We start from the raw sequence: 27285 nt of genomic DNA, 5'->3' as shown, positions 1-27285 counted from the left end.
TTCAGAAATATTAGGAACATTGTCTCCTGTTTTCCTTTGATAGGCCTCCATCATTGTGTGTATTTTGTTTTGTTTTTTAACTATATTTTTATTCATTTCAGAGAGGACAGGAGAGGAAGAGAAAGATATAAACATCAATGATGAGAATTATTGATTGGCTGCCTCATGCGCTTCCCCAGGGAGGATCCAGCCTGCAACCCGAGCATGTGCCCTTGACTGGAATAAACCTGGGATCCTTCAGTCCACAGATCGATGCTCTTTCCACTAAGCCAGACCGGCTAGGGCTGTGTTTTTGTTCTGTTTTGTTTTTGAGCATTTCTTTCATGCTCATCTTGAATATTCTCTGCTTTAATCTTAGTATCAGCTGCTTCTCCAAGGAGCCTTGCTTCTTTGTATTAAGAAATGGTATTTGAAACCAAGACCTGGGCACTTGGGCTTACGGAAGTCTTTTATGCTCAACAAATAGTTCTCTCTCTTCTTTTTGTGGAAGTGTGAGCTCCCTTGTGCATACTCCTTAATGCAAATCGTTGGTCGCTGCCTGGTCCTGGCTGATGAGCTGGGCTCACTGGAGCTGACTGGACAGAAGTCATCCCAACCAGTCATGTCAGCAGATTCAATCAGCTCAGCTCAGGTAAAACTCCATGCTGTGCTCAGTGCCCTGAGAACTTTCCCCATGGAATCCCCCCCCCTCTAGAATTTAGGTGTCCCCTAAAATGTATATACACTTTAGCAGCTGATAGTTCAATTTTGAAAATGAAATGTATTTCAACAGACACTGCCTTTTTTAAAGTGTGTGTATACATTTTGGGGGAACACCCTATGTAAGTGCTGTAAAAATTCAGAGTAAAGAGAGGATGGTGCAATCTGAGTGTGTGGAGAAAACTGGTCATGTAAGACTGGACTTGAGCAAGGTTTACTTCAGACGAGGAGGCTAGGTGTAGAAATGAGAAGGACAGGTGTAGCAATATGATCATATACCTTTTTAGTCGATAAAAAGAGACCTAAAGTTAATAAAGGACTTTAGGTTTGGGGGTTTATTTTAAATGTGAAACTGGATTTATTGATATTGGTGGGATGAAGGAAATGAACTTCTGCCAGGTTGCTCCTGCTCTCATGAGTCAGTTGTTAACTTTTCAGGAATTTTGAGAAGAGTTGGCATTAGTTGCTAGCTTGACATCAGCCGTGGTGGGAGTGGATACACTGCAGAAATCGGCAAATGCTGCAAGTCACTCTCTTCTCTGCCTCCTGATGGGTATTGAACATTTCCTTGCACACCACTGGCTTTAGCTACTTAAAAATCTGGTATTAACCCTGACTCTTAGTGTATTTTTTCCACTAGAATTTTTTTGTATGTACATTCCTTTAATGCTTTGCATTTTCTGACAAAAATTGTTGAGAAATACAAAAGCGTACAATGAAATGTATGCCCTTGAATGAAAATTGCACTTCACTACATATTGGTTAAAACTCTGGCAGTCAGAAAATGTTAGAGTCAAATAGGATATTTGGGACCCTCTAATAGCCATCCTACCTAATAAAAGAGTAATATTCAAATTAACCACCACTCTGCTACACCAACAAGCCACGCCCACCAACCAATCAGAGCGAGTATGCAAATAAACCCAATCAAGATGGCTACAGCCACAGAGAGCAGGAGGGAGGCTTGGGTTTCCCAGGCAACAGAGGAAGCCAAGCTTTCTTCCTGCCCTTGCTGGCTTAAGCCTCCACTCAAGGCTACAAAGTTTCAATTATAGAAGGTAAACAAATTCCAAACAGAAATGGCTGCTGGCCACAGAGCAAGCAGGAGGCTTGGCTCCACTCCAGGCTACAAAGTTTCAATTGTAGACGGTAAATAAATTCCAGATACCAGGGCCTCTGCTTGGGTTGCCAAGGGGCTTGGCTGGCCTGCAAACCACCACAGGCACCCTGGCTCAGGCTGCCCCACGACCCAAGGGAACCACTACCCTGATCCGGTACACCCTTCAGGGCAAACCACCTGGCCTCTACCCATGCACCAGGCCTCTATCCTATCTAATAAAAGAGTAATATGCAGATTTACCATCACTACAACACACAATAGCTGCCCCCATGTAGTCAAAGATGGCTGCCCCCATGTGGACACAAGATGGCCAGCAGGGGAGGGCAGTTGGGAGGCACCAGACGTGCAAGGGAGGGCAGTGAGAGGGACCAGGCCTGCAAGGAAGGGCAGTAGGAGGCGATCAGCCCTGCAGGGGAGGGCAGTTAGGAGTGACCAGGCCGGCAGAGGAGGGAAGTTAGGGGCAAACAGTGGCAGGGGAGCAATTAGACATCAATCAGGCTGGCATGGGAGTGGTTAAGGGTTGATCAGACTGGCAGGCGGAAGTGGGAGGCTTGGGTTTAGGCACAATTGGGCATAAATGGGCAGTCGGACATCCCTCGAGGGTTCCCAGATAGGATAGGTTGCAGGCTGGGCTGAGGGACACCCCCCCACACACCCAGACCCCATGCACAAATTTTGTGCACTGGTCTTCTAGTTCAGTATAACTCAATTGGAGATGTACAACCTAGTCTCCTACCTTGTTTTGACTATGTAAGATTTGTCATTCACCCAAGGGTGGTCATTAGTGTCATAAGCAACATGGCCACAGGCCTTTCTTCCTCCATTATGGTTGGGTTGGCTTCGGCTATCTTTCTCTTTCTTATCAAGATTAAGGTGGTTCAGCTGGTTGTAGCGCCAATTCATACTCCAAAAGGCTGCGGTTCGATTCTTGGTCCAGGTGTGTATGGGAGGCAAATGATAGATTTTTATCTCTTATATCTATGTTTCTCCCTGCCCCCCATTTCCATTTTCATTTCCATTTTCATTCTCTCTCTCCCTCCCTCTCTCTCTCCCTCCCTCTCTCTCTCCCTCTCTTTCTTCCCCTCTCTCTCCCCCTCTCTCTCCCTCTCTCTCCTCTTCTATTGATAAATTGATGAAAATATATCCTTTGGTGAGGATTAAAAAAAAAAAAAGATTATAGGAGAAACATGGTATCATCTTCCTTCAGCTGAGAAGCCATAGAAGCCATGACTCAGCATCACCCTGCCTGCAGTAGTTAATGAGGCCCTATATTAGCTAGATTTTTGTAAGAGTGATACCTGAGTAATCCATAGACTAGTGCTATGCAAATGGGACAGTGTTCATGAGGTCACCTCAGAGGAGTTACATTTCAGGAGAGTCAACTAAAAGTGGCCACACGTGTGAGTAAGGAAAGCAGGATTAGAGAGAGAAAGGCTGTGAGTTTTCACTGTCATCCAGTGCTGTTTCCTATGTCCCCCCATCATGATTGGTAAACTGTCCTAACTACTTTTCATACCTGCCATTGGCTTCACTCTTACCCATTGACTCCCCAAGGTTGTAGCACTTGGAAGAGAACATGACAGGCATTCTGGTCATATCACAGATCTTAGGCACAGAATTCACTTTGAATCACAGAAACCTTGTATTCTATTTATCTGAGAGATCTCTAGATGTGGAGGCTCTCAATCTTTAGCTGGTTTCTTGGTACCCTCAGGCAGGTTGCAATTCCTCAGCTGCCTGCTGTAGACCAGCCTTCCCAGTCATGACTGACATGGATCTCTTTGAGACATCCTGATCCAACAGAACACCTAGACTCTTCTTAGAGAGTCAAGTGATCACAAGTCTATTTTTCTTTAAATTGTGGTAATCCTATCTAATAAAAGAGTAATATACAGATTGACCATCACTCCAACACACAAGATGGCTGCCCCCATGTGGACACAAGATGGCCAGCAGGGGAGGGCAGTTAGGAGGGACCAGGCCTACAAGGGAGGGGAGTTGTGGGGGATCAAGCCTTCAGGGGAGGGCAGTTAGGGGTGACCATGCTGGCAGAAGAGGGAAGTTGGGGGCTACCAGGCCTGCAGGGAAGGGTAATTGGGAGGGACCCAGGCCTACAGGGAAGAGCACTTGGGGGAGGGGGTGGACTAGGCCTTGCAGGGGAGGGCAGTTAGGGGCAAACAGGCTGGCAGGGGAGCAGTTAGGCATCATTCGAGCTGGCAGGGAAGTGGTTAGGGGGTGATCAGGCTGGCAGGCAGAAATGCAGTTAAGGGCAATCAGGAGTGCAGGCAAGCAGTTGGGAGCCAGCAGTCCTGGATGTGAGAGGAATACCAGATTAGAGAGGGTGCAGGCTGGGCTGAGGGACAACCTCCACTTCCATTCCATGCATGAATTTCGTGCCCTAGGCCTCTAGTAGATATATAATATAAAATTTACTATTTTAAAATGTATACAGTTCACTGACACTAAGCACATTCACATTATTGTGTAATTATCAGTACCACGCCTCTCCAGAATGCTTTTCATCTTTCAAACTGAAACTTGATATACATGAAACACTAACTTTCTATTCCCCCCTTCCTTCAGCCCCTGATAACCATCATTCTACTTTCTGTGTCTTGCATTCAGCTACTCTAGGCATCTATATACTATATAATTGGAATCATATAGAATTTGTCCTTTTATGACTGGCATATTTCACTTAGCATAATGTCTTCAAGTTTCATCCACATTGTAGCATATGTCAGAATGTCCTTACTTTTTATGGCTAAGCAATATTGCATTGTATGTATATATTATATCTTGTATATTTACACTTGGGTTGCTTCCACCTTTCAGTTGTTGTTAATAATGCCACCATGAACATGGTGCCCAGTCGGTGTGGCTCTGTGGTTGAGCGTTCAATTCCTGGTCCGGGCATATGTTTGGGTTGCAGGCTTGATCAAAGGAGGGAGCATGCAGGAAGCAGCTAATCAATTATTCTCTTTCATTATTGATGTCTCTATCTCTCACCCTCTCCCTTCCTCTCTGTAAAATCAATAAAATATATATATTTTTAAAAAGACTAATGCTGCTATGAAAAATAGGTTTACAAATATCTGTTCAAGTCTCTGCTTTCAATTCTTTTGGGTACAGAAGTGGAATTTCTGGATTATATAGTATTTCTATTTTTATTTTTTTGAGGGTCTGCCATACTGTTTTACATACTAGTAGTTGCACCATTTTGTAGTCCCAACAATAATACATAAGGATTACATTTTCTCTATGTTCTGGCCAACATGTGTTATTTGGTGTGTGTGTGTGTGTGTGTGTGTGTGTGTGTGTGTGTTTGTTTTTTTTAAGATATTTTATTGATTTTTTTACAGAGAGAAGGGAGAGGGAGAGGGAGTTAGAAACATCAATGAGAATGAGAGAGAAACATCAATCAGCTGCCTTCTGCACATGCCCTACTGGGGATGTGCCCGCAACCAAGATACATGCCCTTGACCAGAATCAAACCTGGGACCCTTCAGCCCAAAGGCTGAAGCTCTGACCACTGAGCCAAACTGATTAGGGCTTGCTGCATTTTTTTAAATTTGTTATTTGTTGTTGTTGCTTATTATAACCATCTTAAGGGTGTGATTTTGTTTTGCATTTCCCTAGTGATTAGTGACATTAAGCATTTTTTCATGTGCACTTTGTTCATTTGTAAATCTTTTTTAGAGAAAGATAGTCCTTTGCCCATATTTACTAGTAATCAGATGGTGTGTTTTTGTTGCACAGGGGTCTTCCTGCTTGCCTAGATAGTGCATTACTTCAAGAGGCTGTGAGCGTTTATCCAGGGTTCTGAGGGACAGCTTTTGCACATATATAATGCAGAGATGAATGCACAGTGATCCGCCCTCTGGATAGCTTCACCTGGCATGGGAAGATTTGCCCTTGCTGCTATTGTAAAGAATTTCAGTGGTGGATGGATGCTGCAGAAATCAGCCATTTGCTGCTTCTGGATACTGTGTGATATTGTCATCTGACTTTTTACTAAGTAAAAATATAGTCTATTTGGGAGGAAAGTAGGAAGCAGAGAAATGTGTCTCAAAATTTCCCAATAGACGAAAGACTGACAAATACTGACCCATGACCCATATCCCACCCCATCTGTTTTTGCAAGTAAAGTTTTGTTTGCACATGGCCATGTCCATTTGTGTACTATTCTCATGGCAGCTTTTGTGTTACAATGAGAGAGCGGAGTAAAAAATGCCTAAAATATATGCTTTCTGGCCCTTTCCTGGAAGAGTTTGCCAGCCCTGGATATTCTAGACATTTAAGAGATACAATTTTTAAAACTGTATATAACATAGTGATGTTGGCTGCTGACTGTTGATGCTATACTTGAGCACTTTGAAAACTATAAAGCTCACACAGATTTAAGATATGATAGCTTTTAAGTATTGACTGAACTCCAACTTTTGTCCAGAACTATGTTTTTTAAGCCTTTGTTGTTTGATTGGGACAATAGCTTTTGCATCGAGATCACTGGGGCCGCTGCCAGATGTGACTGCAATGTTCCTACACAGGTAGCACTTTTGAAAGTCACAGTATTCATCTCTGCCTGCCCCTATGATATTTCCTATTTGTACTGAACTTTGGTGAAGGAGCTCTGATCTTTAGCTGCCGAGAGAAGAGTCATACTGCAGGGACGTGGCCCTAAAGTGCAGGGCGCAGAAAGCTTTCTGCCTTCACTCTAAAAATAGCATCCTGCTCCTCCTCCCCTCCCTCCAAGTCGGAGGTGCAACTTTGCTAAGGCGGTGATTGCCAGTTTTGGAATTTTGAAGTACTGTTGATGTGCTGGTTTTGCTCTGCTTTCTGTTCATCCTTTTGATCGTTTTACAATAAACATGCTAACTGCTAGAAGAATCATTAAGGTATATAGATACTGGCTTTAAGGAATTTACATGGTGTGTTTGGCAATTCAAGAATATTAATCGTTGATTTTAAAATATTGTATATAATGCTGTTTGATATCATTGGATAGCATGCCCATTCCATTGGATAGCTTGTTCATTCATTTCTACATAATTTGCATGTCTACTCTATAAGCCAAGCACTGGGTTAGGTGTTGGGAATAGAGAGATAAATGATAAAATTTTTATGCTGTTGGAGCTGGGCCACAATTTAGTGGGGGAGATGCAACCCACAAAAAAATGTGTAATGAAACATGAAAATTGTTCCTTGTAGAGAATTGCACAACATGCAGTATTAAGTCTGGGGAACTGTAAACTTACTTAATCTTTCCATTGAGTTAGACTACGGATGAATTTATCAGATGAGAAACACATGAACTGAGGTAATAAATGGAAAAGTTGATGAACTACAGTGCATCTCTTATAACCAGTGCCCCCCAGCACCGGCCATTCTCTGTGCTGCTCTTGTTCCTGCACGTTCTCTGTGTTCGGGTCATTAGCATTGCGTTTAGGTCAGATGAGAATGCGTTCCATCTGCCAAGCGTTGATAACTGAAGTAAAATGCTGATGGAGATCATTTAAGTTCGTCTCTATGCTGTTGATTGCATGCTTGTGGCTCATAATCAGAATGATGCAAAGTAATTGTTAGACCGACTTGCCAAGGCTACATTTTGTGTTGCTGCAACTGTCAGCACTTTGGCCCTGCTGTTCTGCCTGAAGAATGCCTGTCTAGCACCTGTTGGATCAGAACCCCAGTTTCAATGGCTAGGTCTGCCACACACAACTTACCACCAAATTTCATGGATAACTTTGTTTCCAGCGTCCTTGCTTGCCATACAAAAAACAAACAAACAAACAAACAACAAAAACAACCAAACCTGCAAAAGTAATATCTGATTATTGAGAAAAAGCAAGTGTTTATTTTTTGTGTTTCACAGAAGCCTGCAAATTGTGGCCTTCATATAAAAATTGCATATGATCTTGATGTTTCTCTATTTTCTTTTTGGCCATGAAACCCAGATAGACCTGGCTTTGAATTCTTGCTTTTATCTTGTCAGGCATATGACCTTGGTTAGGTTACTTGTCTTGAGCCTTGTTTTCGTCACCTGTACAATGGGGCTAATGCAACCTATTTTACAGAGATTTTATGAGGATTAGAGATAGTAGATAAAAAATTGGCACAAAATGACCACTCAGTAAATGGTAGTCATTATATTAAGGAATTCTGTGCTTACTCGGGATGAGACTATACAATGGCAAGACAAAATTTTCCAAAGTCTGTAGTTCAAAATCATACTGTAAGTGTGGAATATATGGTGTCAGCACAGCTTTCCTGGCTAGGTCATATTAACCAGAGATGCACAATTGGTGAGGATGTTAGGATCAGAACCCCAGTTTCGATGGCTAGGTCTGCTATGCAGAATGTGTTCCGGGCCATCCCATGCATACCATCAAAGAGTATGAAAGTTCCTCTGAGAGAAAGTTGAAGAATGAGCATCTTTTTGCTTTGACTGTGTAACAGAGATGTTATAGGGCACATACCACCGTGGAGAAAGCGTCAACCCAAAGAGAGTTAGTCAAAGCAAACACTCTGTCCCTATTAGAAATGCATTGTGAGATCAAGGGACATCTTATTGACTCCTGAATTGTACCTTCAGAAAAGGTTTATTAAGAGTAGCTCAGTCCATATGCCATGTGAAGTGAAACCCCTACTATGAATTGTCCAAGAAATGCCTTTTGTGATTTCAACCCATGCTAAAATGTAAGGTCTGTGTTCTTATCTACCAATGTTGATTCTATTTCACATGGTCAAATAGAACAGAAGTCAAAGATCATGAACCTCACCAAAAATTATCACTCCCTAAAAACTGCATAAACTGTCAGGGGATGAACTTTTAGGGAACTTGTGTTGGGAGGTAGCATGTAAATAGGTATCTCACCGCTCCTTTCATTGTAGATTTTGGTTTCAGAAATCAAACTCTATATGTCTCCACTTTTTTTCTCCGTTTTTTTTTTAAAAATAATACTTTATTGAGCCTTGGCTGGTTTACCTCAGTGGATAGAGTGTTGTCCTGTAGACTGAAGGGTCCAGGGTTTGATTCCAGTCAAGGACACATACATGGGTTGTGGGCTTGATCCCCTGTAGGGGGCGTGCAGGAGATTTCCTCTCATCATTGATGTTTATATTTCTCTCCTCTCCCTTCCTCTCTGAAATCAATAAAAAAATTTTTAAAAGAAAGAATACCTTATTGATTTTTAGAGACAGAGGAAGGGAGGGAGAGAGAATCATTGACATGATAGCATAAGATGGAGTGCACAAGATAGATGATGCCCAACCAACTGAGCCACACTGGCCAGGCTCTCTCCACTTTTGACCACTCCAGGATTTTCCTGCTGGTGTCTGATTTGGCATTTCTCTACTGCCACAGTGTGTCCCATCTTTCTCTCCTGCATCCTGCCCACCCCCCGCCTCCTGCCTGCCTGCTTGAAGGAGCAGTGTTGGCAGTACTTACAAAGGGTTAGTTACAGTCATAACTGGAGGAGGGATTAGCTCGCACTCTTTGCTGATTGTGAGGATACATTCACTCCCCCAGCCTCCCGGTCACATTTGTAGATAGAGCACAGTTTTCTCAATCGAGGACAAGATGTGTCATGCAGTTTAAGCAAACTGCATCACATATGTTCACCACACCAACCATTCTCTGAGAAGGAAATTGGATGAGAAATATTGAAATTACAGAAACATTCCAAATCTTAGTATCTTCTAAATATGGTAAATTCTTATGTGTGTGTGTGTGTGTGTGTGTGTGTGGTTTTTTTTAGGTTTTGAAGTTCATGTAATATGATTATGATTTTTAGAGTCACTCAAGAATTTGTAGTTTTCAGTTTAACTTTCTCTGTGTCATGATCAGACTGAAAACAGGGACACTTGTTTCACTTCATTCTTAGGATTTTATACATGAAATAGGCATTTCTATTCATTGTTGGCCCTCATCTTTAAGATTTTATCCCCTTTCAACATATTGGAAAGTCACTGAATTGTTATTTGTAATATTATTCCCTGTGCTAGTTAGTATTCTTCTAAGCTACTTCCATTTAAACCAAAACAATCTTTGTTGTTATCTCTTACATTTATACAATATGCCTTTCATGATCTTGATGAAAATATGGGGGGGGGGGGGGAAGAACCACACAATAGCTCATGTATAGTAATTCCTCATAAATGTGGGACACTGATAGATTCTGTAAATTCAACAAATACACATTTAATGGTTACTTTTTCAGTGTTATCTTCTTGTAAGTCCTTAAAAAGTTATGATGGAGATGGATGTATTAAAATTAAGAGATTTATACTACACCAAATAAAATGTTTTCACATTGTAAAACAATATGAGTACTATCATAGTATATTATGAATGAATTGTACATATGTGTAAAATTTTACTTAAGTACATGTCTAATATACTGTGTATGCTTGAGCTTAGGAGAGAGCCTGGAACCATATAAACCAAAATGGTCATAGTAATCATTAGTGAGACTTTTGCTGATTTCTATTATTTGGGTGTTTCCCCCTTATCTATATGATCTAATTGTTCACAGTAAACAGTTTTACTTTGTTTTCATTTGTCTTAACTAATGTGGGGGTGGGTGGGGAAAAAAGAGAATACAAGGACTGACATTTGACACATTATGAGTTATAAAAATCTCTCCTGTGTCTTCCTTCTCTAGTATTTTAGATATGTAGACATGCCATGCCACCTGGTATTAAAGCTTTTTCTTTTTAAGTCTCTCCTACATGCCAAGCACTACACTGGAAACTTGAAGTATTATATGAAATGGGTTTTAGTATTACCATTATGCAAATGAGGGAAGGGGGCTGAGAGTTTACGGAACTATCGATAGAATCACACAGCTGCTATGTAACCGAGCTGCGATTCAGAGTCAGGTCTGACTCTGAAATCAATCTTGTAGTCCTTATGATTCTCACTGTAGACATCTTGTCTGCTGTTAGAATGAAAAGGTTACTGTATGTGAGTGGACTATAAACTGTGGCTTTAAAAAGAAAGTGCTCAGAGATTTTAACGGCATGTACCGTATTTACTGCTCATCTTGCTTCCGTGTTGTGTTTTCAAGTAGAGTATAAATTTCTCATGAGCCTGTGAATCTCATCCTCTCAGTAGCCCCGCCTCTCCTAGCGCAGTCTGACTTTAAGGCCCGAGACTTCTCTCTGGGATGGTGAGGTAGGCCTTTCAGATTCCAAGGAGCTGAGTCAGGATCTGCTGCCAGTGAGCATGCTGAGGAGGACGAGGCAGAGTCTCCATCCTGCCCTAGTGACCAGGCCTCTCTCTTCCTTTTGGGAAAGGGGGGGAAAGCAGTGGCCTTCATATACTAGTAGCTCTCAATCCCAGATGCTCTGGGATCCTGTGAAAACCTGCCAGTCTCAGGAACCAGACTAGCTTTGCCTCGCGTCCCCTCCTAAACCTGAAAAGGCATCTTTAAAACAGTCTCTGGAAAGGTTTTAAAACTTGGATCTTGAGTGTCGTTCCTTAAGGGATGTAGATTACACAGTCTGCTGCTGTCACTCCCTTATCTCCCTTTGTCTTTCAGGCTTCCTCTCCCATCGTGCACTTCATCTCGGCTTTCCCACACTTTATCTCAAACATGTGGCAGCCATGGGATTATATAGTTGGCTTGATATGTAGCTACTAGTGCCCTCTGACAAGTCCACATTCCCATTTGAGCCCAATTACGGGTCCCATTGACTTCAGTGGGGGATGTGTGGAGTCGAGGGCCTGCCTTTTGGAAAAGGGCAAAGTGCAGGCATGGGGTCCTCTGGTGACTTATTGAGAGGTCGTCCATCAGACATGACATTTAAAAATATCTATCCCAAATCTTGTTTCTCAGGCACCACAGTATGTGATCCCTCATCATAAGGTTCATCTCTCTCATGATCACAGAATCACACACACTATTGCTTTTTGCACGTTAATTGTTCAAAGCTCTTTTTGAAATTCAGGTAGTCAGCCACACCATTATGCACCCAACTATTCTTCAGATTTACTGTTACTCAGTGCCCACATGTCAGTGCCCACACTCTCTACACCTGCATACCTGTGGTAAGTTACAGAACGGACTTAATGTTGTTTAAATCTTTTTCTCTTCCAGTTTTCCAAAGAAGTTAGTTCGTTTTCTGGGGCAGAGGAACCACCCTGCTGTTTTCGTACGGTGAGCGATCCTGTGACTCTTTCACATATTTACACCCACGTCAGACCGTTACCCAGTGCGCTAAGAAAAATGCGTGCACGCATTCTCTAGAAGTTTCCCCCGCTTGGAACCAAAATGTTCTTTCTACTCATCCCATGTCCTCCTCCCTCTAGGCACATGTGTCAAACACAAGGCCCGCGGGCCAAATCCGTCCCGCCAGGCCTTGCAATGTGGCCCGCACCGCGCTGTCATCACTGCACTCTGCTGCGTTTCCATCACAATGACAGTTTATGACTGTTCAGTAAACCATTCGGCCCGCGATTTAGGCTGGGTTTTAGATTTTGGCCCCTTCTCTGATTGAGTTCGACACCCCTACTCTAGAGGGAGGTTTCCCTCTTGTATTTTTCTGCTGTTTCTTTTTGCTATCCACATGGGTTGCCGGTTAGGAGTTGGCACCGTGGTTGCTCTAGCCTCCTTCAGCTGCCGAGCGGACAGCAGAGGAAGTGTCCTTGTTTCAGTGACTGATCACAGAGATGGGCTGTGGGCATGGAGAAACTATCTGTTGTGTTCACGTGATGCCCTGTTTCATGAACGCCCCTGAAAGAGAGAGCACTGGATGGGACCTTAGAGCTCATCTGGGTACAGACGGCTACTGAGGCATTGGACTCCCCTCTGTGATGTCTCCCTCTCCTGCAAGTCACCCACCTTCCTTTCCCCCGCCCCTCAACACACACACAGAGCTGTCTTTAGAATCCCAATTTCTTTGTGGACACAGATTATAGCTTGTTGGACCTGCAGTAATATCGATAAACTAGTGATAACATCCCTCTAAGGCAAGTGTCAGGAGTGATGCTGTTTAGCTGTTTAACTTTCTAGAAGTCACTCTTGGCTGCTACCAAGAGAAGTGGGTGGACAGGGCAGACCGGGGCACTTCTGCGAGGGACCTCAGCTGAGAGGGCGTGTTTTCCTTTGCGCCTTTCCCAAACCACTGCATTTGCAATGCGGCTTCCCGTGCGGAGACTCGGGCTAAATCTGTGCTGCTGCCAGGAGCCGCTGTGCAGGTGTGTGCCGGCCAGCTGCAGACCTGCACGCGCGCGTGTGCGCGCGCACACACACACACCCCTCCCCCTGGGGTGTCTGCACCTGCAGAATAATGCGTAGCAGGTTTCGTATAGCACAATGTAAACTTGGCCTGCAGTCCGAGAGACTTTCAGAGTCACCTTTCTTCATTAAAAGATAATAAGTAAAAGCTATAAGGTTTCTAACATGAGAATTCAGCTGTGGGCATGCTGGAGAGCAAGGTGAGAAAACAGTCCTCCGCCGGAGGCCCACAAGGGGGACTTGCCTGTGGTTCTTCTGCGGATGCCCATGCCGCATCTGGCTCTGGACTGTGGTCACTTAGGTTGGAGAACTAATGCACCTATTTCCCAAACATTGCACCTCACCTAGGGATTGGTTTAAGTGTAGTACAGAGAGCCTGTGTCCATTATTTTATCCCATTTGTCAATTTAATCATTTTACCTTAATAAATGGGGGCTTCTCTTCTGCCCCAACCACTGTCATCTTTAAGGAACTTGAAGTGTCTCTGTATAGAGTACAGAAATAGTCTGCTTCCTACCAATGTCCTGGTGGGAGTGAAATGGGGATTGCAGATTCACTGAGGGAGCATCTGCCTATGCTCCTAATATCGGCCTTTCCTGCCCCAGATGCTTGATACGCATGAATGTGCACTCATTAGAAGTGTGAACGTCAGGGTTCCCATTTCCTCATCGTATCCAAGAAAAGCCCCAAAGATTTATCCCTAGAGCACAGCACAGGGGGACGTGGGACATGGAGATCTGCTGCTCTTTGGGGAAGTGAAGGGTCTCTGGAATCAAGAGGTTGATCAAAGATTAAAGTAGAGGACAATTAAGGACCTTGGGAAAGTGGACAAGTGTGGAGTCCATGCCTCCTGGTCATAGGCTTTCTGTGCGGAACAAACCGGGAGAGGAGGGTCTCGGGGAAGCGGCGGTAAAGATGTGAAATAAGGCCCCCTGAAGTGATGCTGACCACTTTGGCTGCTTTGCTTTCCTGCTGGGGACATACGTTCTTTGAAGTTAACAGTCAGGAGGCATCAAATTGTTACCCAAAATATGATTAGTTCTTTGCTTCTACCAGTTGTATTTGTGTATGATGTGGGAGTGGGGGGACTAAATATAAACCGAGGCCACAATTTTCTTAGTTTAAAGGCAGCTCGGAGGCTGGCCCCCACACCTTGGGTTTGGGCCATGTACATCCGCATGCCACATGCATGCACACCTTGTAGAACAGGAGTGGCTGGGCTCCCTCTCATGGGATGCAGCAGGGCAGGACCCGGAACAATACTGCTGTTGTTCCCAAGTGTGGACTGAGCTCACCATCCATGGTATCCCTTTAAGGGAAGTCTAGGGAAGTGCTCTTGCCAGCGCTGAGGTTTTGTTTGCTGGAGGCCAAGTAGCAGTGGCATGTATTGGTTCCATGGCAACATGTCTGTGCAACCAGAAGCAATGCAATGACTGGGGCAGCCAATGTACCCTGGGCAGGACGAGCACAGCCCAACGCCCCCTTCGATTTCCCCTGATCCTGGCCTGCTTTTCCCTCCCGCAGAGCATCTGGACTTGGTAACTGCTACTCTCTGTCCCTGCCATTAACACTTGACCCCTTTCCCCAGCCCAGTCAGGACTTGATGTGGGAGAAGGCAATGTCTGCAGTAAAATTCTGCAGGCCCCTGAGGGGCCAACAGAGCTGGCAGAACCTCCCTGCCTTAGCGAGTGAAAGTAGGTGGAGAGTCTGCTTTGCATCATCCCTGTGGCAGACAGCTCTGTGTGCAGGGCACAGGGGGTTCAGCATTTCCTGTCCAGTGCGGTTGCTGCTCCTGGCTGAATGTGGGCAGTGACGGGGAGCAGAGTGAAATCCAGGGAAACTGAGTACCCATTCAACATGCTATCCAGATGCAGGGCCACTGACCTGGGCACAGGGCAGTGCCGGGCACCGCAGGGCTGCACAGAGAAACTCAGCACACACTGCATGCCTCTGGGGTCTTCGGCCTGAGGTGCACTTTCTAATTGCAGCTGCTGCAGTGTGTGTAGTTGGGGTTTGAATATTTTTCTCACATGAAACTGTTGTAATCTTAATTTCAATAGATGCTCCCCCTTCCCCCACACCCTGAACTCCTGAAGCATTTTTAAAACCTTTGCCATCTACTTGACACTTGTCTTAGATTTCCTTTTTTGATACACATGCTTTGGGAGTCTGAGCAATCTTTCTAGGTAGAGGGTAAGGCCTTCAAGGTTCGTGAACTATCTATCTTCTTCTTTATCTTAAAATAAATTCTCTACTGCTCAGAACTGAGCCCTGTAGATCAGGGGTGGGGAACTTTTTTCTGCCAAGGGCCATTTGGATATTTATAACATAATTTGCTGGCCATATAAAATTATCAACTTAAAAAGCAGCCCAGCCTGCTATTTTTGCTCAAACCTTTAATTAACTCACCTCTAATGCCCTGGCAGGGCTGGGCCAAATGATTTCTCAGGCCACATGTGGCCCGCGGGCCGGACGTTCCCCACCCCTGCTGTGGATAGAAACCGTGCCATCCATATGTCTTCATGACAATGATATAGTCCCATCTCGTCTCACAAGGAGGTTGTGAAGTAAGTATGTAAATACATTGAAAATGCTCTTACATTCTTCAGAGAAAAGATAAGAACATTCTTTTTTCTAGTGTGGTTTTTAAAAAAACATGTAGATATGAAATCACCAAGTAAGAATATCTAAAGACTTCACATTTCCTCATCTTCCTCTCTGTGGCTACCAGCCAGGAACCGTGTAGCCTCATTTTACACTGGCACTGAAATCATTCTTTTTCCCACCCCACCCCCATGTTCACTACTCTATTGAATGTGCCTTATTGTACTATTTGGGCCAGACTTTTCTGTCACACACCTTGAAGTGTCTTTAGAGCTATGAAGTAGGAGATTTGAAGGATTTTTTAATAAGGTGACAGGTTTGATAGATTAGGATAGTGCTTCCTAATTTAGTTTTGATGTGTCTATTGGGAAAGGGAATGCTTTTATTGTATAAAAACTTTTGTCTTAAGAGGTCTTCTCCCTTCCCAAGTTCTAAGCCAACTGAGACGTCAGACAAGTGTAATAAGGAAGATGGAGGCCAAAAGGCAGCTTTTGACTGGTAACAGTTAACTTAAATAGAAATTACATCTTGGGTTGAGAACCAAAAATGGGCTTCCACCACTCTATTCCCCAGTCCGGGCCTGGGAACAGCCCACCTGCAGGGAAGTTCAAGTCCTCATATGACTCACTCTCTGTGTGAAGAGGAAGGAGAAGGACACCAAAATCTACCCCCTCTACCACCCCCTGAACTCACCATTCTTACTGTACCCAGTGGCAGGCTAGCTGTGCCCAGGGGAGGTAACATTATTACCAAAGGGCAGGCATGGACCACACTCTGGCTTTAACCCCCAGCCAGGTAGCTCACTCCACGTCCTTGGGAAAACAAGATGGAATAAGGGGCCAGGGGAGTTTAGGGAAAGTCCTCTGCATGGAAAACTGGGGGTAGCTCTGCTCACATCTTTCACTCTCTACACTCTAGTCGGGCATACTACCCCCCAGTCTCACTCTAGCCATCTTATCCACTGTGTTTTCTTCATAGCCCTTTGCTTTATATATTTGTTTACTGGCTAGTCTCCTCTATTAAAATGCTAACTCAGTGATCACAAAAACCTTGTCAATAATATTTACTTCTGTATCCCGGTACTTAAAACTATGCCAAGCACATAGGAGGCATTTGATAGACATTTGTTGAATGAATAAATGAATAGTATTGTTTTATGCCTCGTTTCACACTCCTTGATTGCCGGGTCATCCTGGTACTGTTTTGCCTGGCAAGTACCTATTCGTATCATAAGGCTCAGGTCAGCCATCAGGTTCTCTATGGAGCCTTTCTTGGCTTCCCTTCTTGGCTTCCCTTCTTCCCTTCTTGGTTGTAACTCAGCAGTTAACAGTTGTTGGCACACGTGTGCGTGCATGTGTGTGTGTGTGTGTGTGCATGCATCTGTGTGTGCATGCATGTTTGCATCTATCATGTGTGTTACTTTGTGTATTCTTTCTGTCTGGGAGAGTGGCCCTGTAACACTTTATTTCTTTGTTCATATATAATCCTTACAGGATTTTGAACTCCTGTGGAACAGGATAGCTTTTATTCATCCTTTTTTCTCTAATATCGGCCATGTATTAGCATTCTGAGTACTCACAACATGCCAGGTGCTGCTCTATCTTGGAACACTTGACCCCCGAACCGTTCACGGTTAGGGGTGCCAACTCCCCCATACAGTCAATAATTTGCACATAATTTTTTTTTTAAAACATGCTTTTATTTATTTAAGAGAGAGGGGGGAAAAACAAATCTGCCTCCTGGCACGTGACCCTACCACCCCCTTCACCCCGGCCTCAGGGATCAAAGCTGCAACCGGGCATGTGGCCTGACCGGGAATTGAACCAGCAACTTTTGGTGCATGGGACACCACTCGACCAACTGAGCCACATTGACCATAGCTACATCTAACTTTTGACTCCTCAAAAATTTTAACTACTGATAGTCTATTGTTGATTGGAAGCCTTAACAATAACATTAACAGTTCATTAATGCATAGTTTGTGTGTTATTGTATTATAGATGATATTCTTACAATAAAGTAATCTAGAGAAAAGAAAATGTTAAGAAAATCATAAGGAAGAGAAAATACAGTTACAGTATTTATTGGAACATTTCATGTGTAAGTGGACCTGTGCAGTTTAAACCTGTTTTGTTCAAGGGCAACTGCACTTAAGATAACTTTATAAGTATCTCACATACATTAACTTGCATAATTCTCACAGCAGTCTTACAAGATAACTTTTTACTCTCTCTTTACAGTTAAGGAGACAGCTCGTTTGAATTCATAACTGTTATTCTCAGCTAACTCTCAGAGAATGAGTGTACTCTGAACAAAGAAATGAATGAGAACCCTTGAAGCTCAGACCTCTATCACTAAATAGGGCCACAGACATTAGGATCTATTTAAATGAGTATGAGACGATCACTAAGCCAACCTATGACTGCCCATGACTGACAGAATCCTGAGGCCATGACTGTAGTGCCATCCACAGATGAACCCCAAAAGTCTTACTGTAGCCATTGCACTTAATTCCTAAGTGTCCATGCCAGCAGGGGGGTGTTGGTTAAGGAAATAAGTAATAGTCACTATATTTGGTAAATTATTTCCTAATGAGAAAATATAAATCATCAGTTATGAGTCAAACAGTTGCCATGTGCACAGTTCACTGTCGATTTGTGGGGAGGGAAGAGGAGTGGCAGGTGTGTGTGTGTGTGTGTGTGTGTGTGTGTGTGTGTGTGTGTTGGGGGGGTGTTTGAGTGAGGTTGAAGAAGCAAGCCCCAAGGGTATGAGCCAAGGCTTGTTGTATTCAAGAGGTGCTAGCCAAGGTGAAAGGACAAGGCATGGTTACAGGTAAAATTAAGAAGGTTAAGATAAATAAAAGGCAGTAAATACGAGCACTATCACAAGGCATTACTGCACATGAATAATTGCCAGACAGTGATATTTGAAAAAATAAAAGTGGTCGCATGAGTCAGGACAGGACTGGCTATGCTGTAGTGTCAACCCTAAACACTCACTGGGCTTCACAAAACACAAGTTCATTTCTCACTGCCTGTCGAGAAGAGCTGACCTCCATGCATCGCTCTGGATGCAGGCTGCTGTGATTTTCCTATCCCACCGTCTAGAGGCCTCCTTCGCGACCACAGGGGAAAAGAGGAAAACTGAAGAATTGCACTAGCAATTAAATGCTTCAAAGCTTTGCCCTGGGTGGGCCCCTAGGGCCCCTATCAGCTGCCCTGTCCTAGACATCGCTGCAGCTTTTTACACAGCTCTTGTCATTCCAGTCCTCCCTTTTCGTTTTTTTGTTCTTCTCCTGCCCAGTACACAGCAGTGGTCAAGGAGTATTTGTAAGGTGAAAATCTGAGTGGACATGGGAATGAACTGTCGCTTATGTCTGCTAGTGTTTAAAGCACACGGCAGCCTCAAAGCCTAGACATGGGAAAATTAGGTCCAATGCAAACATGTTATAGTTGGTGGTTGACCTCACGCTAACCTGTCCTGGCCACATCACTGGCTTTCCCAGGTCATGTGTTACCAGCTGCGAGCCTGCCCTTCTAGCCTTGCTCCTCCTGAACAAAGTAGAGATCACTGTGTTCTTTTAAAGGGGAAGAACCTTAATTAAGGAGAGGTGAACCTGTCCAGGATACTGCCTTGATTCCAACTCAGGTGCACCTGCTGCTGTCCCCTGGGGGCCCTGGTGACTAGGCCGCCTCCGCATCCATGCAGAGGGTGTTCCAGGCAGGAGCAACACATATGCTGAGCAACGGGGGTTGGTAATCAGTGGTGATTTCTCAGCACGTTGCTGATATGACCAGCTGTGTTTCAGTGAGATTAGCTTTACAACCGTGTCCGTGGCCCATGGGTTGGCAGAGAGAAAAACCAGAGATGGGGTCCCTGGTTGAGGAGTTGTTGCAGGCATCGGGCGATAAGACCGAAAACTGCTGTGGGAGCCTCATAAAGGGACAGATGTGGGAGATGTGACGAAGAAAGAGTTGATCAAAACAGCGTGGCTGTTTGGACATAAGAAAAGAGGGGAGAGGTTAGAGATAAGTGAAGTTTTGAGCCCAGTTGGCAGTTGATGGGGTCCTATGGTCTCCATTTTTTTATAAAAAACTTATTTTAGTAACAGTGTCACTCTGAGCTGAGGCTTCTCAGGTAGGAGGGGGTAGCCATAGACCAAGGTGAGCTGCCTGTGAGTAGCCATATTGTCTTGAGTGGCAGCCTTTTCACCTCTCCCTGCCTTCCCCCCGCCTGCCCTCCCCAAGGTTTAAGATCAGATCTTAAGCCAGCAGCAGAATCATCTAACTGAAATGTCATCTCCGTGCTGGCCCTCTAGTGGAGATAAAATGGTTTAAATGTGGGTAACAGTAACATTACATGTGTGGTCACCCTGGCCAGCCCTGCTGCTCTCCTGCTGGCTTTCCTGGCTGTCACAACTGCCCGTGGCTTTGGGAAATGAGCGGTAACGTTCTGCTGGCTGCTCACATTTTTGCAAGGTGACAGTCTTTCTGAATTTCTCATGGCCAGGAGCAAGAATGCCCTTTGGCGGAGACAGGAAGCATGCATTGCATTCCCGTCTTTACTTTCGGTGGCTGCGCACGTCACTTGTCAGAGGGCCGGTGTCTGGTGGCAGAGGACAGCCAGTGAGAGCAGCTGAAGCAGCTCCACGGCATCGCGGTGAGTGCCTGAGCTGCTGGGCCTCAGGATCCCTCTGCTCCAGACCGCCTTTTCCTGAATGCAGCCTGGAGCTGGGGAGATGCCACCAGGGGAGAAAAGAACTCCCAGTATCCTGCTTTCCTTCTCTGCTTTCCATGCAGGGCTGGGGAGCAGGCAGCTCTGGCCAGAGGTGCAGAAAGTCTGGAAGAGTAGGATGGCTGTGACGTCACTGTCCCCCTCCCTCAACAGGTCTTGGCGCTCCTGACTCTGCCGTGGTGGACAGCCCTTTCTGCTTGCCCTCCTGGCACAGGAGCCGCAGACATTGCTCCCTCAGGGCTGCTCCCTCTCGGTGAACTCTCCACTCTCCATGTTGATTCTCACGTAGAGCTTCCAACTTATTTTTCACTTCAGCTGCTATGCTTTGCTCAGCATATGTTTTACCTTTTTCTCCTTGCTTACCCCTTCTTCAAAGCAAATCAAAGCAGGGAGCCCCGTGGAGTGTGGAAGACGCTTGGCATTCCTGATCATTCCGAACTCATAAAACCACCAGGCTTTCTTAGATTGATTGGTGAGTCAGAGTCCTTTGAAATAGCAAGAGGATTAGAAGCCTCTACCCTTTCTGCTTGGGGGAGGAATATATATTTGAACAGAAAGCCTGAACTATCTTTTAACATATATCTTTATTGATTTCAGAGAGGAAGGGGCAGAGAGAGAGAAAAAAAAGAGAGAAACATCAGAATCATTGATCAGCTGCCTCCTGCATACCTCCTCCTGGGGATCAAGCCCCAAACACAGGCATGTGCCTCCAAGGGGAATGGAACGCTGACCACAGAGCAACACTGGCCAGCCATATATTTATAGGTTGTTACTGTGTTGTGTTGCAGGGAGAAGGTCAGCTTTAATGTTTTGTTCCCCCATCTTCTGTAGTTTCTCACTAGTACTAGAGACTTTAAACAGTTTGAGTCTCCAGTAATATCTGTATTCTTTTTATGTACTTTGCATAGAAACTAAAGCAGGAGCAAGCTTCCAGTAAGCTAACCAAAGCATTTTGGGCTTTTGATCACTTTCCCTTAGAGTGAGCGCTAATCTCTCTACTCAGGAGCTGAAGAATTCACATGTGAGATTACTCAGTCGGTGCAGAGGGGAATCTTAATGTCCCTGACGTTTCCCAAGCCATTCGCTGAGCTTTTGAAATGTGCTGGCGCTCAGTGAGCAGATACCAAACAGGCGCGTTACTCACAAAGCCTCTGTGTCAGTGGTGAGTCCCAAGGGCCTCTCAACCACATCTCGCTGGGTAATATTTGGTCAAAAGAAACCTGAGTGCAAGGAGGACACATGGCCACAGCCACTAGCAAATTCCTAGAAAGCGATTCTGTTGCTCATTTCCGGTTGGGGGGTTGGCCCTGGACAGAGGGTCTGAGCGCCACTCTGTCGGGTGTTACTGTGTATCCACTGTGGCTCAGCCCTGGCCGTGGTTCTCTCTGAGGGAGGGCCTGCCTGCTGCTGGTGGAGCTGGAAACCTGTGGGCAGAACTCTGAGGTGGCAGGGCGAGCCTCACGCTTCTCTCAGCCAGTTCCGTTCCTCTTCGCTTTGTGAAATATTGGCAGACACACACACACACACACACACACACACACGCGCGCACGTCAGCATTCCTGTTGTTGTTTCTGTCTTTACAAAGAGTGCTTTTAAGTGTTCAAAACATGGAAATACTGAGTTGTTTTTTAATTTCGTATCTGAAAGACGTGTGTGCTGACTCTGTCCTTGGGAGTACAGCTTCCTAATTGAGAGAGAACACTAGCAAAGCAATTACTTTGCTTTTATTTAAAACACGCCTCTTTCTGTAGAGTTGAGAGGTTACCCGAGATGTTCCTGTTTTTGCAGTCAGCTATTTCAGGGTCCTGTGATCTTCATACATTCTGTAGCTCCCAAACTTTACGGCTCGTGGGGTCTTCTGCAGGAGTCATTTACAGAAGGTCAGACCACTGGTGCTTTCCGAGGAGGGAGACTGTTCATGAAACCCAGGGGTAAAACCTCTATCAGCCCTGGTGGCAGAACTTCTGAAGAGCTGGCTTGGAGGGTGATATCACTCCCCTGGCTGGGCGGCTGAGTGCGGGGAGGGGGGAGGGGGGCTCCTGTGTTCTGCTGCCAGCAGGCACCTGGCTGCCAGCGGGCAGCTTGGTAATTAAACCCCTGAGCCTGCGAAAGGAGAATGTGGAGTCCTGAGCCTTGCCCTTCTAAGCTTAGGTGCAGAAGGAAGCCCGGCCACTGAGGAGGCTCACTGGGTGTGGGGCAACCACCGAGGCAGTGAGGTGGCCAGAGATTGACCATTCTCCTTCACCCCTGGTTCTCCTCAGAGTGAATGCTGTTTTTCTCCAATCCTCCTCGATCTCACATCCCTCTCTTATACTTTTTTGCACTTCTGAGAATATTTCTAAGCCTTCTGGACAAGAAGGTGGAAACTTCAGGCTTTCTTTCTTGCTGGGGTGGTCCTGAGGGAGAAGACCAAAGTGTGAGGTGCAGACATCTGAATAACGCAGATCCAGCAACCTGAAGGCACTGTGATCTGTCACTCTCGTTCTGCAACACACCAGGACCGGGGCTTATTCCCTGAAATGACTGTTGTGTTACAAGGCAAAAGTGGGGAAATTATTGGCTCCTTGTCCACTTATGAAGAGGGGTGGGGGATTGAAGTGGTTTCCCTGTTAATTCACATGCAAAATACCTTTTGTTTGACCTTTGGAAGTCAGGCTAATTATTCACCTGGTAATGCCCTCTAGCGGCCAGGCCAGCAAGGTGTCCTTTAGGAAGGTCTTGGGATTTCTATCACTTACCATCCCTGACAAGTAGAATTCCTATGTCACCATCTAGTACCTTCATTTCAAGTCTGTTTCCTTACTATGACTTGTCTGTCACATAGAAAAAAAAATCTATGGAACACAGAAAGCAACTCTACTGCTATATATCCAATTAAGTAACTCTTACATCTGTAACACATCTGTATTGTGAGTCTACTGGATACAAAAGAAGAGTGTTCGCAACTTGGATGTAAGTACTTTCACAGCCAATTAACTCATTCAAGGAGGAGAATTATACCATTGGCAAATGTCCTCAGTGGGCTTCCCACTCATAAATAGACAAGTTTCATAAAACTCAAGTCTTCTCAGCCACAGTTAGGTGGCCAAGGCAAAATTCATTTTCCTCACTCAGAAGGTTGATACATAGTTAATCTGCTGCTGCCTGGATAGTTTTAAAATAGCTTTATGGAGTGAAGCATTATTCACTCACAATTATCTTTGAAGGATGTATGTAAATGATGTTTTGTTTTTGATGCTTTGTTTTCCTAGTCAGTTCAGGCAGTCAGATATTAAATGAGCTTGATCAGTACGTAGGCATCACATGGGGATCTTGTTAAAATGAAGCATGACTCTGTCGGTCTAAGGTGAGATCCAACCTTCTGCATTTCTGAGAAGCTCCTGGAAGGTCAGCATTGCTGGTCCCAGGACCACACTTTGATGAACAATATAATAGTTGCGTAATAAGGCGATAGGTGCTGCAGACAGCCTGTGTCCTGAAGAATCGTGTGATCTGAAAGGGGACTGGAAAAACAATACAAGTCATTATGGCAGAAGAGAGAATGTGATAAAATGTATAATCAAAGTAAAAACATGCTTCAGAGTGTTAAATAAACATGATTGCTTCTGATTGCAAAGATCTGGAAAATTTTCATGGAGAAAGTTATTTTGAAATTGGACTCAAGGTTTGGGTTAGTTACAGCAGGGATGGGTAGCTGTGGCAAAGGCAAATGAGCCAAAAAGCACAGATTCTGGAAAACCAAGAGTGTTTGCCGGGAACCAGAAGTGGGCTGTTTGCCTGTGATGGGGACAGTCTGAGATACAGTTGGAAAGGGAAGTTGAAGTCATATTGTGGACTGTCGTAAAGTCTGAGGTGAAAACTCTGGACTTAATTCAGGAAGCAAAGAGGAACCAGCAGCAAGGGATTTTGAAACAATGAGGTAAATCGATCTATCGCGCATGCATGGAGTAGACTAGCGGGGAGTAATGTTGTTCTCCAGACAAGAAGTGATCGGACAGATAACATGACTGAGGTTAGCACAGGGAAAACGGAGACTGGATAGACAGGCTGTGAGGGAGAAGGATCAGAGGCTTCCAGGAGGACAGCAGAGCTCCAGTCCTGGGTGGTTCAAAGCGTGACCGCACAATAACCATTAGGAGGAAAGTCATGAGCTATGGGACATGCTTGAACTGGAAAACAACCCAGATAAATCACTCCCAAGAGGTCTTTCATGTCTGTCCTTGCTAAATAGCACCCAGTCTTCTTACTCTGCTTTAGGATTTTCATGACACTTTTCCTATCTGTCTGACATTAATGCTTTGAACTTATTTGTGCCCTGTATAGGGACCCTTGACCCCAGGGAGCTTACAGTCTACTGGAAAAAACCTACAATAAGCACATAAATAAATATAATTAGGGATGGAGGAAAGAAAGCAGTAACACATGAGAAAGAATAACAGGTAGGAAGCATGGGTTTATTTCAGATTGGGTGGGTGAGGAAAAGCTCTCTTAGGAGATTACATTAAAATGAACATGAGAAGGGGCATAGAGAACAGGCAAAGAGAAGGGCATATACAAAGGTCTTGAGCTCAGAAATGCAGGGCACATTAGAAGAACTTGAACTTGAACCAAGTTAGAAGAGATGAAGTTTGAGTTGGCAAGCCCCAGAGAGTGAAGAGCCTTGCATTTGGCTAGGAGATTCAGTTTTATTCTAGTGCCTGTGAAGTCATGTCAGGGCCTAAACATGCAGGCTGGATGGAAGGATGACGAGAAAAACAGGGAATTGGGAGAGAAAACCTGTAGTTGACCAAGTAGGAAGAGTTTGGACATGAAAGGTGACAGTAACGTCAGAGAGAAGTAGATGGATTCAAGATACAGTAAGTACATTCTCAGTGTCAGCTATGCAGAACTTGTAGATTTTTGATGAATATGAAGAATAGGGGGATGATTACAAGGATAATTCTTGGGTTTCTGGCTTGAACAACTGAGGAAATGAATGTCATTCACAGAGATGGTGAGGACAGGCCCGGAACAGAGTTTTGAAAAAGTGGAGTTTAAGGTGTACATGAGACATTCGGGTCTTTTTGAATTGTGGTAAAATACTCATGATATAAAATTTGTCATCTTTATATATTTACTTCTGTATTGCTGGGCACATATGTTCTGTGCATGAATCTCCAGAGCTCTTTTCGTCTTGCAAAACTGAAACTCCACACTCATTAAACAACTCGACATTCTCTTTCCCCCAGCTTCTGGCAACCGCCATTCTACTTTCTGTCTCTATGAATTTGACTAATCTAGGTACCTATTGTAAGTGGAATTTAGATACCTCATATAAGCACTTGTACTTTTGTACTGACTTATTTCAGTTAGCATAATATTCTCAAGGTTCATTCATAATGTAGCATGTGTCAGAATTTTCTTTCTTTTTAAGGCTGGATAATATTCCATTGTATATATAGACCACAGCTTTTTATCCGTTTATCTGTTAAGGGACACTTGGCTTGCTTCTTCTTTTGGCTATTGTGAATAACGCTGTGAACACAGGTATATAAATAGGTCTTTAAGATCTTGCTTCCAGTTCTTTTGGATGTATACCCAGAAATGGAATTGCTGGAATATATGGTAATTCTATATTTAGTTTTTTTGAGGAACCACCCAAATGTTTTCTATGGTGGCTGTACCATTTTACATTCCCAACAATAAGGGTTCAAATTTCTCCACATCCTTGCCAACATTTATTAGTTTCTGTGTTTTTTGTAGTATTCATCCTAAGGAGTGGGAGGGGGTGAAACCTGTTTTTTAGTGGATATTTCAGGTTGACTGTTGAGACTTCAGGTCCACAGATCAAGAAAAGGTGTGGGCATGTAAGTCAACAAATTTAAGCCAACTTCCATGCTTTCCATTTTCTGATGTTGTTACTGTTAGCCAGCTTGGCTACAAACATTTAAGGGCTTGGAGATGTAGATGAAACAATGAAATTTGTGCTGAAGCTATTTATTCAATCTCAAAAACATTTGAAATTCTACATAGATTAATGTAGAAACATCCATAATTTTTTCTATTTTCATATTATGTGAAATAATTTATTTACAACCTTTGTCTGTAATACCAGTGTCTTCATCATCTTTTGAATCACTTTGTCAGTCATCTAATAGTTTCCAAAGCACATCATCTTTACATACCTCTAATTAATAAAAGATCCAACATTTTTGAACCCTTGTGTAACAAGACTACATGTACCCATTCTGTTGATTAAATTTTAATTCCTTGGTGGTCAAAACAAATCACAGTTAAGGTGAGAATGACATATTTGGGACCATTACCATCACAATCTGGATACTAAACAATACTAAGGGATTTTTTTTTCTTCATTCTTCTAGTGAGTATGTGTTTATGTACAACTTAACCACTTACTGCGTTGCTTTTGAAAGCAATCTTTAAATGTTGTTTTTAATTTATAATGACATCTAGTGTTTGCAACTATAAAGTCATACTTTCAAGAAAAATTACTGAAATTTGTTTTCTTCCTTAAAAAGAAAAAGAAAACAATTCTGCTACGTGACTTTTTAAAGCATGTAAAACTACCATTGTTTGAGGTATTTTCAAGAGAACATGTTTTCCCAAAGGATTTAGTTGTATAAAAATATTTAAGAATGCAACACATAATATGATAAAGCTTTATAAGGGCTCAAAAATTAAGGGAACCCAGTCTTTTCTTGAGGAGTGCATTTGGGAAAAACCTTACCTTGTATCAGGAATAATGATAAATTTTAAACTTGGGTTTTGAGACTTCAGTGTAAGGAAGAGTTTCCATATAGTAAAAGTCCTTAAACACTAAAATGCTGATTGAGCCCATTTCTCAGGAATGTTTAAGAAAAATACTAGTCTTGCATGTGAAGTTCA

General features: G+C 43.9%; 1 protein-coding gene across 9 annotated transcripts in view; it reads left to right on the top strand.

Annotated features, from left to right (window-relative positions):
• ATXN1 (ataxin 1) overlaps positions 1–27285 on the top strand; it is a 419543-nt gene that overhangs the window by 210897 nt on the left and 181361 nt on the right. For 8 of the 9 annotated variants that reach the window (XM_036448062.2, XM_036448065.2, XM_036448068.2 and 5 more), the window contains one exon: positions 11923–11982. The exons of the other annotated variant lie outside the window; for it this stretch is intronic. The gene's annotated coding sequence lies outside the window, so the exon portion shown is untranslated. The remainder of the gene's footprint in view (positions 1–11922; positions 11983–27285) is intronic. 9 annotated transcript variants of the gene reach the window in all.

This window comes from Pipistrellus kuhlii, unplaced genomic scaffold (genome assembly GCF_014108245.1).
Source record: "Pipistrellus kuhlii isolate mPipKuh1 unplaced genomic scaffold, mPipKuh1.p scaffold_m20_p_2, whole genome shotgun sequence".
Lineage (NCBI taxonomy): Eukaryota > Metazoa > Chordata > Mammalia > Chiroptera > Vespertilionidae > Pipistrellus > Pipistrellus kuhlii.
Note: the sequence above shows the minus strand (reverse complement) of the source record. Positions and strands in the feature narration are given on the sequence as shown.